Here is a 12787-nt window from a genome sequence, read left to right as displayed (position 1 = left end):
GTGTTGGTGAGAGAATGATCTAGTCCTAATTTAGACTTATTTTGGCCCATTCTAATCCTGCTATAGTCCTGGTTTAGCTCTGCACTTAAGAACTATTTTGTGGCATCAGAATGACATTTGGACACACTTTTCATTTATTTTTCTTCTTTATTTCCATGATTATTGCATTATACATTCTAGTAATAGGATGGGATCTGAATCTTTTGGATCCATTCTTTTCAAAGAGCCGTTCAAAAGACTGGCTCTTGTACTGTTTATTTATATGACAGAAGCAAATGTGATAACTCATTTTAACAACAAAGTAATCACTGAGAGAAACGACCAAGGCTTCGATCTGTTTGAAATGGTTCAATCTGAGAGTGAGAGTGAGTTTACGCTTTGGAATTATGCAGAATCGAAATAAAATGTTGCACTACAATAATAATTTTACAGTTATTACAATGCCAAATTTGTTTTTTTTTGTGCTCAAATCTCTCCCTCTTTTCGGCTGCTCTGCTTCTGTGCTGATTCTTGTTTTGGTTAATCTGTATAAACATGCTTAAAAAAATGAAAGAAAAATATTTAGTGCGTTTAAAAACTGAGATCCGATTCCAAACTTAAGGAAACATTTAAAAGAACCGACTCGTTCCCTAGAACATTCTCACTGAACACATCAAAACTACAGTCTGTGTTTGTGTTTAACTTATGTCATGATTTGTTTTATGTTCACTATGTGGTGTCAGGAAAATGAGAAAATGAGAATTACAAAAAAAAAAAAAAAAATCCAACTTGCCACCCTTTGCCATGATCCCTGGTTTGACCCTGACAAGGCACAGCTGTGAACCGAAAACCGTTTCAGGAGACTTCATGAAGCTCACTGAGAGAAGAACAAGGGTAGGCCTGCCGTGATATTAAATTTTGAAGTTCGATATATTGTTGAAGTAAATATAGACGGCAAACGATAATTTATGCCACTGACACAAAAACGAAAAGAGTTGCAATAAATAAACAGCAAAATTATGTCACATGGAGGTGATCAAAAATGGCAAAATAATACTACGACATGGGGAAACATGAGGCTATGACACAAAGTAAAACTCAAGAATACAAGCACACAGGACACATTCAAATTAAAACATAGTGACTGTAGAAATAAGGCAATAACAAAAGCATGGAAACACAATGAAACAAAGCATGATCCACAACAAATGAAACACTTTAGTCATTAGTTCGCATCTGTAATGTATTAATTCAACCTTTATGGCATAAATCTTATCATATAGTCAAAAAATGTTCCAGTTTTGCAAAGAAAAAGTCCACACAATAAATACTGACCCCAAAAATATATTGTTCCAGCTTTAATATACTGAACAGTAAGTTGATATAGTGATTATTGTGACAGGGCTAGTCAAGGGTTTGCAGGGCTGTCGACAAAACAAAGGGTAACTACTTTGATGACTTGAATATTAATTAAAAAAAAAACAACAAAAAAAACATATTTAGTTGAGCTATACCTATTTTTTTATTCATACGTATGACCTCTTCCACATGTATATAAAATGTTGAAATGTAGTAAAAAAAAACAAAAAAAAAAAACATTGAATGAGGGGGTGTGTCCAAACTTTTGACTGGTAGTGTATAACTTATAATTTTCTTTCTTTACCAACTAAACGGGTATCACCTTTTACTGTTACTTTAGGAAATAAGGAACAAACTGTGTCTTTTGTGAATTCAGCCAGCGCGGAGCAGTGACTTTATAATTACAATCAGGAGTTCAAAGAAACACACAATATAAAAATGTACCACGATCGATTTAAAATTCAGATTGAAAATTTGTCCAAAAACAATAGCACCAATTTACACACTGATTTGCTGCTGTGAGGTTGTCAAATTGATTCAGTATAAAAATGGGCAAACTGCGTAATTTTTCAAGCAAAGTTAAAGCATAATTATTTTTCTTCTCTGAAACAACATAGCAGGCTTGGTTTGTGCTTGTTGCCAGAGAGAAAAAGCTTTTTAATCATGAGGACAGATTTCTGAATCCAGTCAAACCCCAGCAGGAGGTCTGATCTGGCACCCCGAGCGACTCAAGTGTTGGAGAAGAAGATAAAACCAGAACTTGGACTTGAGTTATTCACAGATAAGTCTCGCATTTCTAGTGCCTTTATAACAAGCACAAACTTCAACTTTCCTACATGTCAAGTAGGATGCAGCTATTACTTTTAATTGGATTAAAATTTTAAACTGACCACTATTTGAACAAAATAGAGTGCACTTGGGCATCTCTTCAAAACTCAAACATTTCCGTTTTGGTTGTTTTCAGATGATAGAACGTGCAGATGTCAAGACACCAGGCTGTCAGAAGGGGGCAGCATCTACAAAATTCAACTTAATTGTTTTTATTAGTGACAGTTGGAAGTCTTTAACTGCTTTTTATTTCTCCAGCCAACTTATCATATTAACAATGGTCATTTTCTTTAAAAAATCCACTAAATTGATAACAGCCAGCATAATAGAAAACAGTGATCTATTGGTCAGCCTATGTCATGCTTGATGCCAGGTGGATGTGACCAGTCACTGTAAATATTTAAGTCAATATAAAGGTGCGTGCTTGACCAGTTTTTGGCTTTCTTTCTTTCTTTCTTTCTTTATTCTTTTTTTTTTTTTTTTTTAAACAGTATTTTTGGATAAAAACCTTTCATTTGCTTAAAGGTGCACAATGTAACTTTTCCAGCCTGCCAAATGCTTGGTTTCATGATTAACTCATTTCCATGGAGCCAAACACAGCACCAGACAAAGTCAGCAGCCAGATTTGTGGTGTCTCTGCTCACAGATGGTAAAAACATTGGTTAGGCAAGGCAAGTTTATTTTTATAGCACAATTCGTACATAAAGTAATTTAAAGTGCTTTACAGAATAAGAAAGAAAATCACAATGAAACAAATCAAAACAAATAATCATAAAATTAACATTTTATGAGAAGAATAAAACCCTTTCAGTCGTATGCATAGATAAACAGAACTGTTTTGAGCCTGGATTTAAACATTGTCAAAGTCGTGGCCTGTCTCACATCTTCAGAAAGACACTTCCAGGTTTTAGCTGCAGAAAATTGAAACGCTGATTCCCCATGTTTAGTCCCGGTTTAGCCCTGGTTTAGTCCTGGTTTAGTCCTGGTTTAGTCCTGGTTTAGTCCTGGCTTAGCCCTGGGTTAGTCCTGGTTTAGTCCTGGTTTAGTCCTGGTTTAGGCCTGGTTTAGGACTGGTTTAGTCCTGGTTTAGTTCTGGTTTAGCCCTGGTTTAGCCCTGGTTTAGGACTGGTTTAGTCCTGGTTTAGTTCTGGTTTAGCCCTGGTTTAGCCCTGGTTTAGTCCTGGTTTAGCCCTGGTTTTGTCCTGGTTTAGTTCTGGTTTAGTCCTGGTTTAGTCCTGGTTTAGCCCTGGTTTAGCCCTGATTTAGTCCTGGTTTAGTCCTGGTTTAGTCCTGGTTTAGCCCTGGTTTAGTCCTGGTTTAGTCCTGACTCTGGAACCAGCAGGAGGCCGGTCCCTGAAGTCCTCAGAGTGTGAGATGGTTCATGTGGCTCTAACATGTGGGAGATGTTCTTTGGTGCTGGTCCATGGAGAGACTTGTTCACACAGAGCTGCTTTAAAGTCTCTGAGCCACAGGAGCCAGAGACCTGAGCACAGGACACATGTGTGAAGTACTTCCTGGTTCTAGTCAGGACCCGAGCAGCAGTGTTCTGGATGTACTGTTCTGTCTTAAACTAGAGGCATCTCGGACCCGGAGCGGTTCGTGGAACCGAGTGAAGATCTCATGGTGGACTCAGGAGCAGAGGACCTTATGTGCTGATGGACTGGATGCTGTTCCTGATCGGTAAGTGTGGTTTATTCTGCTATTGACTTAATTGTGGGTCAAATATATCACGCGTAATCATTAGCACACATTTTGAAGTGTGTGTGTGTTTGTTCACTGTTTGCAGTGTGTGGTTTGTAAATATATATTTATTTTGACCCATACCACTCGTTTTGACTATATTTTATATCCAAATATACAAATACACATTTTATATTGTGTTTTGATATGTTATGTAAATGTACAGTAATAGAGCAGCTGTGCAGATACAGATTCCCCTCAGTGTGTGTTGGTCATTGATACTGTCACTAGTTTATGAGTTGTAAAAATCAAATGATCGTGTCATATACTGAAAAAGAGTTACCGGACTGTCGCTCAGACACGCACCAACACCCGCACCGCTGACAGAGATGGACTAGGGGGCGCCGCTGCACACAGACTCCTGCTCTCTTTAAAAATGCATCACCGTTAAAATCAAAAAGTAACCTTGAGTGAGTGAGGCAGGTGCCAGAGGCGTGTCAGAGTGTGCCCTGAGTTTGGACTGCCAGGCGCATTGTAAACAGGGGTACAGGTTTGGCACAGGTGAGGAGAGCTGTGTCAGAGTGTGCCCTGAGTTTGGACTGCCAGGTGATTGGTCAAAAAAACAGGGCACAGGTGAGGAGAACTGTGTGACAATGAGTCCTGGGTTTAGACTGCCAGGTGCATGGTAAACAGGGGTACAGGTGAAGAGAGTTGTGTCAGAGGCTGTGTCTCAATTCGCCAAATGCACCGTTCAAAGGTACCCTTCGAAGTACTCCCCTAAGTACCAATCGAAGTACCCGGTCAAAAATGTGTACTCCTCAGTGTAGTGTATCTTGTCGAAATGGGACATGCCTACACCACGGACCATACTTCCATCGGTGTTTTTGCGCGTTCGTTACGTGCATTACGTACGTTATTTTTTATTTTTTCGTCACAGCCGTTTATTTCTGTTTAGATTGAATATCAATAGGCAAATATAACATTCAAGGTGAGTTTTTCTCAATTGTAGCTACTTCATAACTTTAACAAAATATACCTTGTGAAAACGTAATAACAGAGACAGAGGTAACAATGTCATTTTTACATTCATAGTCTATAAACCAGAGAACACTGATTAGTTGTACATAAAGTGGGATATTGTAGTTTATGATTCGGTATTTGGGAAGGTTCAATTTGATCTGTGGCTAAACCACTTTAATACCAGTAGTGGGCGCTGTTTACCTTCTATGCCGTGCCAGTTTATTTCATTTTATTTTTGTAAGGTATTTTCTAGCAGTACAGCACTACATCAAACTTAGTAAATCAAGCTTGATTTACTAATGCGAAGGTAAATGACACATGCCACCAGGGGGCGCACACCTATGGAATGCACCTGAACTCATGAAGATGTTGTGCAGACCTCCCACCCACACACACACCCACACACCCAAACAAACACACACACACACAGGGGGGGACTATGGAAACTATGGAATTACTATTAACTAGTCACCTGGCAAATCCACACTAAATACCTCTGTATTTTTAAACAGGATATCGGTCTCTACCTGGCACCACTCCCTTGTTATGTCTCGAGCCAAACAGTAGGCTACTGTGCAATCAGATTTGTTTATTTTAGTGATGCTTGAAACAAAGTTGCTCATTGGTCACCTATCAATTTGAACACAAGGAAAATTCTCTCACCTCAAAGTTTAGTGTGTTGCTCATTGAAATCCACCAAGACACAGGCAGAAACATGCAAACTCCACACATAAAAGCTCTATGTGCAGTGTACACAAATGCTACAATAGTGACCTCTTAATCATGAAAACCAGGTACTGGAAGTTAATGTATTATTAGTTTGTAACTGTTATATATATTTCACAAGAACTATTCCACTGAACAAAGTGCATTGAACACAAAGGACAAAAACACTCAATTGGCATTTGACAAGAATCACAAAAACAACATGTATGCTTTAAGAATATTATATTATTTGAAAGATTTGAAAGGGGGGTGGGGGGGGGTGTCATGTTTTAGTTGATGGGGGAAACCGGAGTACCCGGAGGAAACCCATCCAGACACGGGGAGAAACATGATAAATTCCACACAGGCCTTCCTGTGAGGCATGAGAGTTGCCACCGTGCTGCCCAAACACAAAAACACAAAAACAGAGAAGAGGGGTTGGTCTGGTCTGCTGCAGGAGGAGCCCTCGTCACCACCAGCTCTGTGGGAACAAACACACGACACAAGAAGAGGGGGAGCAGAAAACAAAATATCTTATACCTAACATTTTATTTATATGTTTTTTGTTTGATTGCTTCACACTAAAACACAAGAACTAAACACACACTATTTACATGCTATTTACAACATAAATCACAGAATGATCAGTAATACACACAACACTATACTTAATTTAACATCAGGCATATTTTTGCAGATTTCTTAATTATTTTTTTTTTTTTTTGTTTCACACGGAACACAAGAATCACACTATTTACAACAAAACACTTATGTATATTATGATACAGTGTCATAGTTAGTCAGTCATATGTCATAGTTAGTTGGCATCTGTGGAGTCAGAAATGACAGAAAACGGGACATGGATGATCTGAGGGCCCCTGCAGTAGCAGCCGCAAGCGTAGCAAAGGGAGCAAGGAGAGCCTTAGCAGGAGGAGCAGAGAGGGCCTTAGCAGGAGGAGCAACGCGGGGTTTAGCATAAGGAACAGGGCGGGCCTCACAAAGACGAATACGGAGGGGCTTAGAGGGAGGAGCAGGGAGGGGAATGGAGGGGGCAGCAGGGAAGGGCATGGCAGGGGCAATGGGGGTGGGCATGGCGGGAGCGGACGGGGTGGGCATGGCGGGAGCAGCGGGGAGGGGTGTGGCACAATGAGCAGAGAGGACCATATCACGATGAGCAGAGAGGACCTTAGCACAATGAGCAGAGAAGATCTTAGCATGATGAGCAAGGAGGACCTTAGCAGGAGGAGCAACGGGGGCCTTAGCAAGACGAATACGGAGCAGCTTAGCAAGATGAGCAGGGAGGGGCATCGCAGAAGGAGCAGGGTGGCTCTTAGCATGTGGAGCAACGCGGGCCTCAGCAAGACGTATACGGCGCAGCTTAGCACGAGTAGAGAGGCGCATAGCACGAGCAGCACGGAGGGGCGTAGCCGTAGCGGTGGGAAGGGGCATGGCGGGGGCAGCAGAGGTGGGCATGGCGGGAGCGGCGGGGAGGAGCATAGCAGGACTAACAGGGAAGACCTCAGGAGGGGGAGCAACACGGGGTTTAGCAACATGAATACGGATCACCTGAGCAGCAGGGAGGGGCATAGCACAATGAGCAGAGAGGACCATATCACGATGAGCAGAAAGGACCTTAGCACAATGAGCAGAGAATATCTTAGCACGATGAGCAGGGAGGACCTTAGCAGGAGGAGCAACGGGGGCCTTAGCAAGACGAATACGGAGCAGCTTAGCAAGATGAGCAGGGAGGGGCATCGCAGAAGGAGCAGGGTGGATCTTAGCATGTGGAGCAACGCGGGCCTCAGCAAGACGTATACGGCGCAGCTTAGCACGAGTAGAGAGGCGCATAGCACGAGCAGCACGGAGGGGCGTAGCCGTAGCGGTGGGAAGGGGCATGGCGGGGGCAGCAGAGGTGGGCATGGCGGGGGTAGCGGGGAGGGTCATAGCGGAAGTGGCGGGTAGGGGCATAGCGAGGGTAGCAAGGAGGGACACGGCGGGGGTAGGCAAGGCGGAGGCGTGTGTGTGTATTTGTGTAAATGTGTATGTCTGTATGTGCAAGAGTGTGTGAGGACTTAGCTCCTGATGTGAGGACGTGTGCAGGAGGTCTGGACGTCCGGAGCAGAGCTGGGCTTTGTCTCACACAGATCTGTGGAGAGAAACATTTGTGTCAGACACTGATGCTACAAACATACAAGAATACAGCAAACCCAACAGAAGGAACCAAAATGACAAAACTGTAGAGACCAAAACGCTTCTCATGTTCGTTTCTAAAATTTCAGTTTATGCCAAAAGCTGAACGCACATGGCAAAACAGCAATTGTTGAGCTCTTTGCATACATGTTAAATTAGAAGATACTGTTTTGTTATGTTTTAATAAACCCAAATGCATGTGAATGTTTTGAAATAATACATTGGTAGTTGGCTTAACCCAGTTATTCTGGCCTCTCAGTGTCTAACATGTCTGCAGTACTAGATCAACAGTGATTTTGATCAACAGTATTTTGATTATTTATCTAACTCTAATGTATTACCCTGAACTAATATAGTGAATTTGTCATGTTTTAGGTCAACTATATTTGCAGAGTGAAGACATGTTACAGTGCTTTTATGCACAGGGGTACCCAGTACCTGCAAAGAAACTGCATTCAGCGCATCCTCACAGCGCTCGCGAGCGGAGCACTGGTTTTGTCACGTGCACAATACTGACCTTTGAAGTGAGTAGGTCAAAGTTCACCTTAACTTATCTAAACTTCACGTATAATGAACATATGTTTAAGATATTGTCATTTTTAAATCTATATAAACGCAAGGGTGATTAAAAAAATAGCAACAGAATAAAATTAAATTTTAGATGCAGCTCATTAGTGAGTTGTGCTATTTTTAGAACCGGTCTGTGGGCGACTCATGTGGGGCTTGGGGGCGACATGGCGCCCGCGGGCACAGTGTTGGTGACCCCTGCTCTAAAGTGTCCTGTACAACACTGTATTCTCAGCTGCTGAAAGGCAACAATGCAAAAAGCAGTAGGTGAAAACATATAGTCTTCTGGTAGTCTAAGGTTAAATCCAGAAGGTTAATAGTTTTGTTTGTTTTTTTAAAAGATAAAATACTGAATAATGCATAAAAAGTGGTATTTTCAAATGACAGACCACAAAAATAGCACAACGAAATCATATCTTAAAGAGTACTGCAAGAAACACAAATGTTCAAATAATGTAGTACTGTCAACAAAAGCTTGTAATCTTACTCACAGTGAGAAGATAAAGTAGCCAAAACTTTCACTCAAGTAAGAGTACTGTTACTTCAATAATAGGTAAAGTAAAAGTAAAAGTATGCTGCTAGAAAAGCACTGTGAAATAACTACCCCGAACGTGAATGTGGAAAGTCACAAACCTCACGTTTTTTTCTCCCAGAAGTCTTGTAGTCTAGAAGTCTAGGTGAAAATGTTCAGAAGTGTAGGTGAAAATGTTCAAAAGTTATCTCTCTTTCCGAAGAAAATGTCGAAAAAAGTTCGTAAAAACAGTTTTCTGGTCGCAGCCGGTTTGCAATGTTTGCATAGATACGAGAGTGTTAGAAACACGTGCTTGGCAACAACAACACGCATGTGCGCACTGACGTCAGCACGCGCGCATCTTTGCATCATCTATAACAGCCTGTAAAATATGATCTAGCGATTTAGCGGTTTTTGTTTTTTTTAACCAAACTAAGATTTCATTTAGTTATCACAGGATTACTGTCACTACTAACTGCTTCTAGTCCACTTTCATCTAGACTACTGCTCTTTGCTCCAGTAGGCCCAAGTGAAAGTGGCGCAGATACATGCCCTAGAATGGAATAAATATAATAAGGATAATAAATAAACATAAATCAGGAATAATAGTACCATAGAGTGAATGATAAGAGGATTAGAGCTGTGACCACTGTTCCCTCTAAACTGCGCGCGTGCGCAATGGCGCACTGCTGACACGGTCTCCTCGCACAGAAAATCTGTGCTGCGCACAAACAAATCGAACCGGAATTGAAAATAAAATAAACACACAACGATTCATTCTGCGCTATTTTTAAATGTGATTCAGTGAGTGTGACCGGGGACGAGCTGCTCCAGCCAATTATGTGATTCACACACGTATTTGCGCAGCTTATCCACGTCATTGACAGGCTCCTCATGTCCCGCTACCAGAGTTTTAGCCGATGTGGAGTGAAGACTCGCTAATGATGCTAATGATGCTAAGTGTTTATCCCCTTAACGTTCCGACGGCCCGCCCTCGGGCGCACTGTTACGCACTGTTTTGCAGCAGTTTTGCGTTTTAAATATGACGAAACGGACAAAACAAAAGAAGTACGCGACCGAGGACACTGTGGATGTTTGTACAAGTTAAGGCTCATTTGGAGAGGCCAGTGTGCAGGACGTTACAGTTGTCTAACCTACTGGAGAAAAAATGCAGGATAAGTCTCTCTAAGTCTGGATTTGACAGTATACCTTTGATATTTCTATGTTTTTTTTAAATGGTAAAAAGCTGCAGATCTTATTGATTTGATGTGACTGTTAAAGGTCAAATCTAAATCAATTATTACCATTATATCCCTCCTGATTTGAAAGTTTTAGAGAGAGAGACTGGAGGTGACTGCTGACAATTTCTCTTTGTTTCCGTGGACCAAAGATGATGACTTCAGTCTTGTCTGAGTTTAGCTGGAGAAAGTTGTTTTGCATCCACACACTGATCTGTTGGATGCAGTGGCAGAGTGAATCCACTGGTCCATATTCACCGGCTACCAGTGAGACATAGATCATATAGTGTTATTTGCATAGTTGTGGTAGGACACATTACTGCTGCGTATTAACTGGCCTAACAGCAGCATGTAGAGCAGGGGTCTCAAACTCAATTTACCTGGGGGCTGCAGAAGGCAGAGTCTGGGTGAGACTGGGCTGCCTCAAGTTTTCAACAAGAAAAGCTTTGTTAAAAAAAAATCCAACCTTCTCAAATCTCTTTATTATTATTTTTTTTAAATAAATAAACAAATTAAGAATGAATAAGAAAACAAATCAATCAATCAGTAATAAATAACATGAATTGTCCTGAACATGAATGGAACATGAACTGTTCTGGATATGGCTTCTCTTTCCCTCTCCTTGCTGTTAGAGACCTGGCAGCGCTTCCTGTCACATAACCGAACCACATATGGCTTTGGGTCCGGGTTACGGGGGACTGTTATTGCCAAAGGATAGGTCTCGCTATGTGACTGCAGACTACCTCTGTGTTCCATTTCGGCACGAAGGCAGAGGATTACCCTTCGTCGGTCGGGTACTTTGAATGGCACTTCAAACGGTACATCGAAGAGAGCTTTGAACGTTCATTTGATGAATTGGGACACGGCCAATAATCCACAACTAACAGTGCGACCTTATAATTGTCCCGGGTTACCGGGGACTGTTATTGCCGATGGACAGGTGTCACTATGTGACTTTGGACTACATTAGGCTGCATTGAGTTCATTACCTCATATTAACTCTCTGCCTACAATCTGCCTACAGGAGGTGGCCCAGCTGGTGTCTTGGTGCAGCAGCAACAACCTGGAGCTTAATGCCCAGAAGACAGTGGAGATGATCGTGGACTTCAGGAAAGTCACAGCCCCCCTGCCTCCCCTCACCCTGACGGACTCCCCCATCACCACTGTGGACTCTTTCCGCTTCCTGGGCACCTGCATCACCCAGGATCTCAAGTGGGAGCCGACCATCAGCTCCCTCATCAAGAAAGTCCAGAACAGGATGTTCTACCTGCGGCAGCTGAGGAAACACAAGCTGCCGGTCCAGATGATGGTGCAGTTTTACACGGCCATCATTGAGTCCACCCTCACCTCCTCCATCACTGTGTGGTTCGCTGGGGCCACTGCCAGGGACAGACAGAGACTGCAGCGCATTGTGTGCTCTGCTGAGAAGGTGATTGGCTGCCTCCTTCCATCTCTACAGGACCTGTACGTCTCCAAGACTCGAGGGTGAGCAGGCCGTATAGCAGCTGACACTTCTCACCCTGGACATGGACTATTTGAGCCACTTCCCTCTGGCAGGAGGCTACGGTCCATTAGGACCAGAACCTCTCATCATAAGAACAGTTTCTTCCCCTCTGCTGTTTGTCTCATGAACACTTTATATTATTTGCACAAAACTGGACACTATGTAATACCGGTCACTTTAATAAGTCATGTTTGCACTGTTGTATATATTTTCTACCTAAAAGTATTTTATTTTTTGTAAGAATATCTTTTTATAACTTTGTGCATGCCCTTATTTGTATTTGTATTTATTCAGTGTGCTTTATGTTGCACTTTATCACCGAAGCAAGTTCCTAGTTTGTGAACTATGTTCATAGACGATGGCAATAAAAGTCTTCTGATTCTGATTCTAAGTGCCACTGACGTGTGTGTATAAATATATGTATATATTTATATACATTTATATATGTATAATGTCCCGCTCGGCAGCAACTTAAAACAATTTTTAAAAAAAAGTGTTGTAAATGCAGCATGCTGGGACAAATGTCCGCGTGTGCCCAATAGAAACGAGGCAGCCAGCCAGGCACGGAAGAGAAGTCCGGGCCGCGAGTCTGAGACCCCTGATGTAGAGATTGAAGGTGTTCAAGGGGTCCCAGCATTGACCCCTGGGGCACCCCACAGGTCAGGAACATTTTATCTGAGACACATTTTCCAATTTCAACAAAGAACTCCCTGTTTTCTAGATAGGACATGAACCAGTTTAGTGCCGTACCAGAGATGCCCTCCCAGTCCTCTAGTCTTTGTAAGAGGATCCCATGATCCACAGTGTCAAAAGCAGCACTCAGATCTAACAGGATCAAGACTGAGACTTTCATCAGTGTTCATGCGGATGTCATTTGTCACTTAAGAGCAGTCTCAGTGCTCTTATCAGTCTGAAACCTGACTGGAAAACATCAAAAGAGTTCTTCATTTGGAGAAAGTCTGTAAGCTGTTGGTAAACAACTTTTTCAAGGACTTTGCCTAAAAACTGATGATTTGCACAAGGTTTGAGCAATAAAAACATATTATTGAATGAATGCACTAAAGATAATCTCACTGTGGAACATTCCAGGCTAAGCAGGTACTGGCTGCTCCACCAATAAAGTTACAAAGTGCTCCTTTAAACTGTAGTCTAAGAAAAGGATGTCTTTTTCCCTCTTTGTAGAACTATGACGTTTAGAAGAAGAAA

The sequence above is a fragment of the Periophthalmus magnuspinnatus genome, chromosome 20, assembly GCF_009829125.3.
Source record: "Periophthalmus magnuspinnatus isolate fPerMag1 chromosome 20, fPerMag1.2.pri, whole genome shotgun sequence".
In the NCBI taxonomy this organism is placed as follows: Eukaryota; Metazoa; Chordata; class Actinopteri; order Gobiiformes; family Gobiidae; genus Periophthalmus; species Periophthalmus magnuspinnatus.
This window is presented reverse-complemented; position numbering follows the sequence as displayed.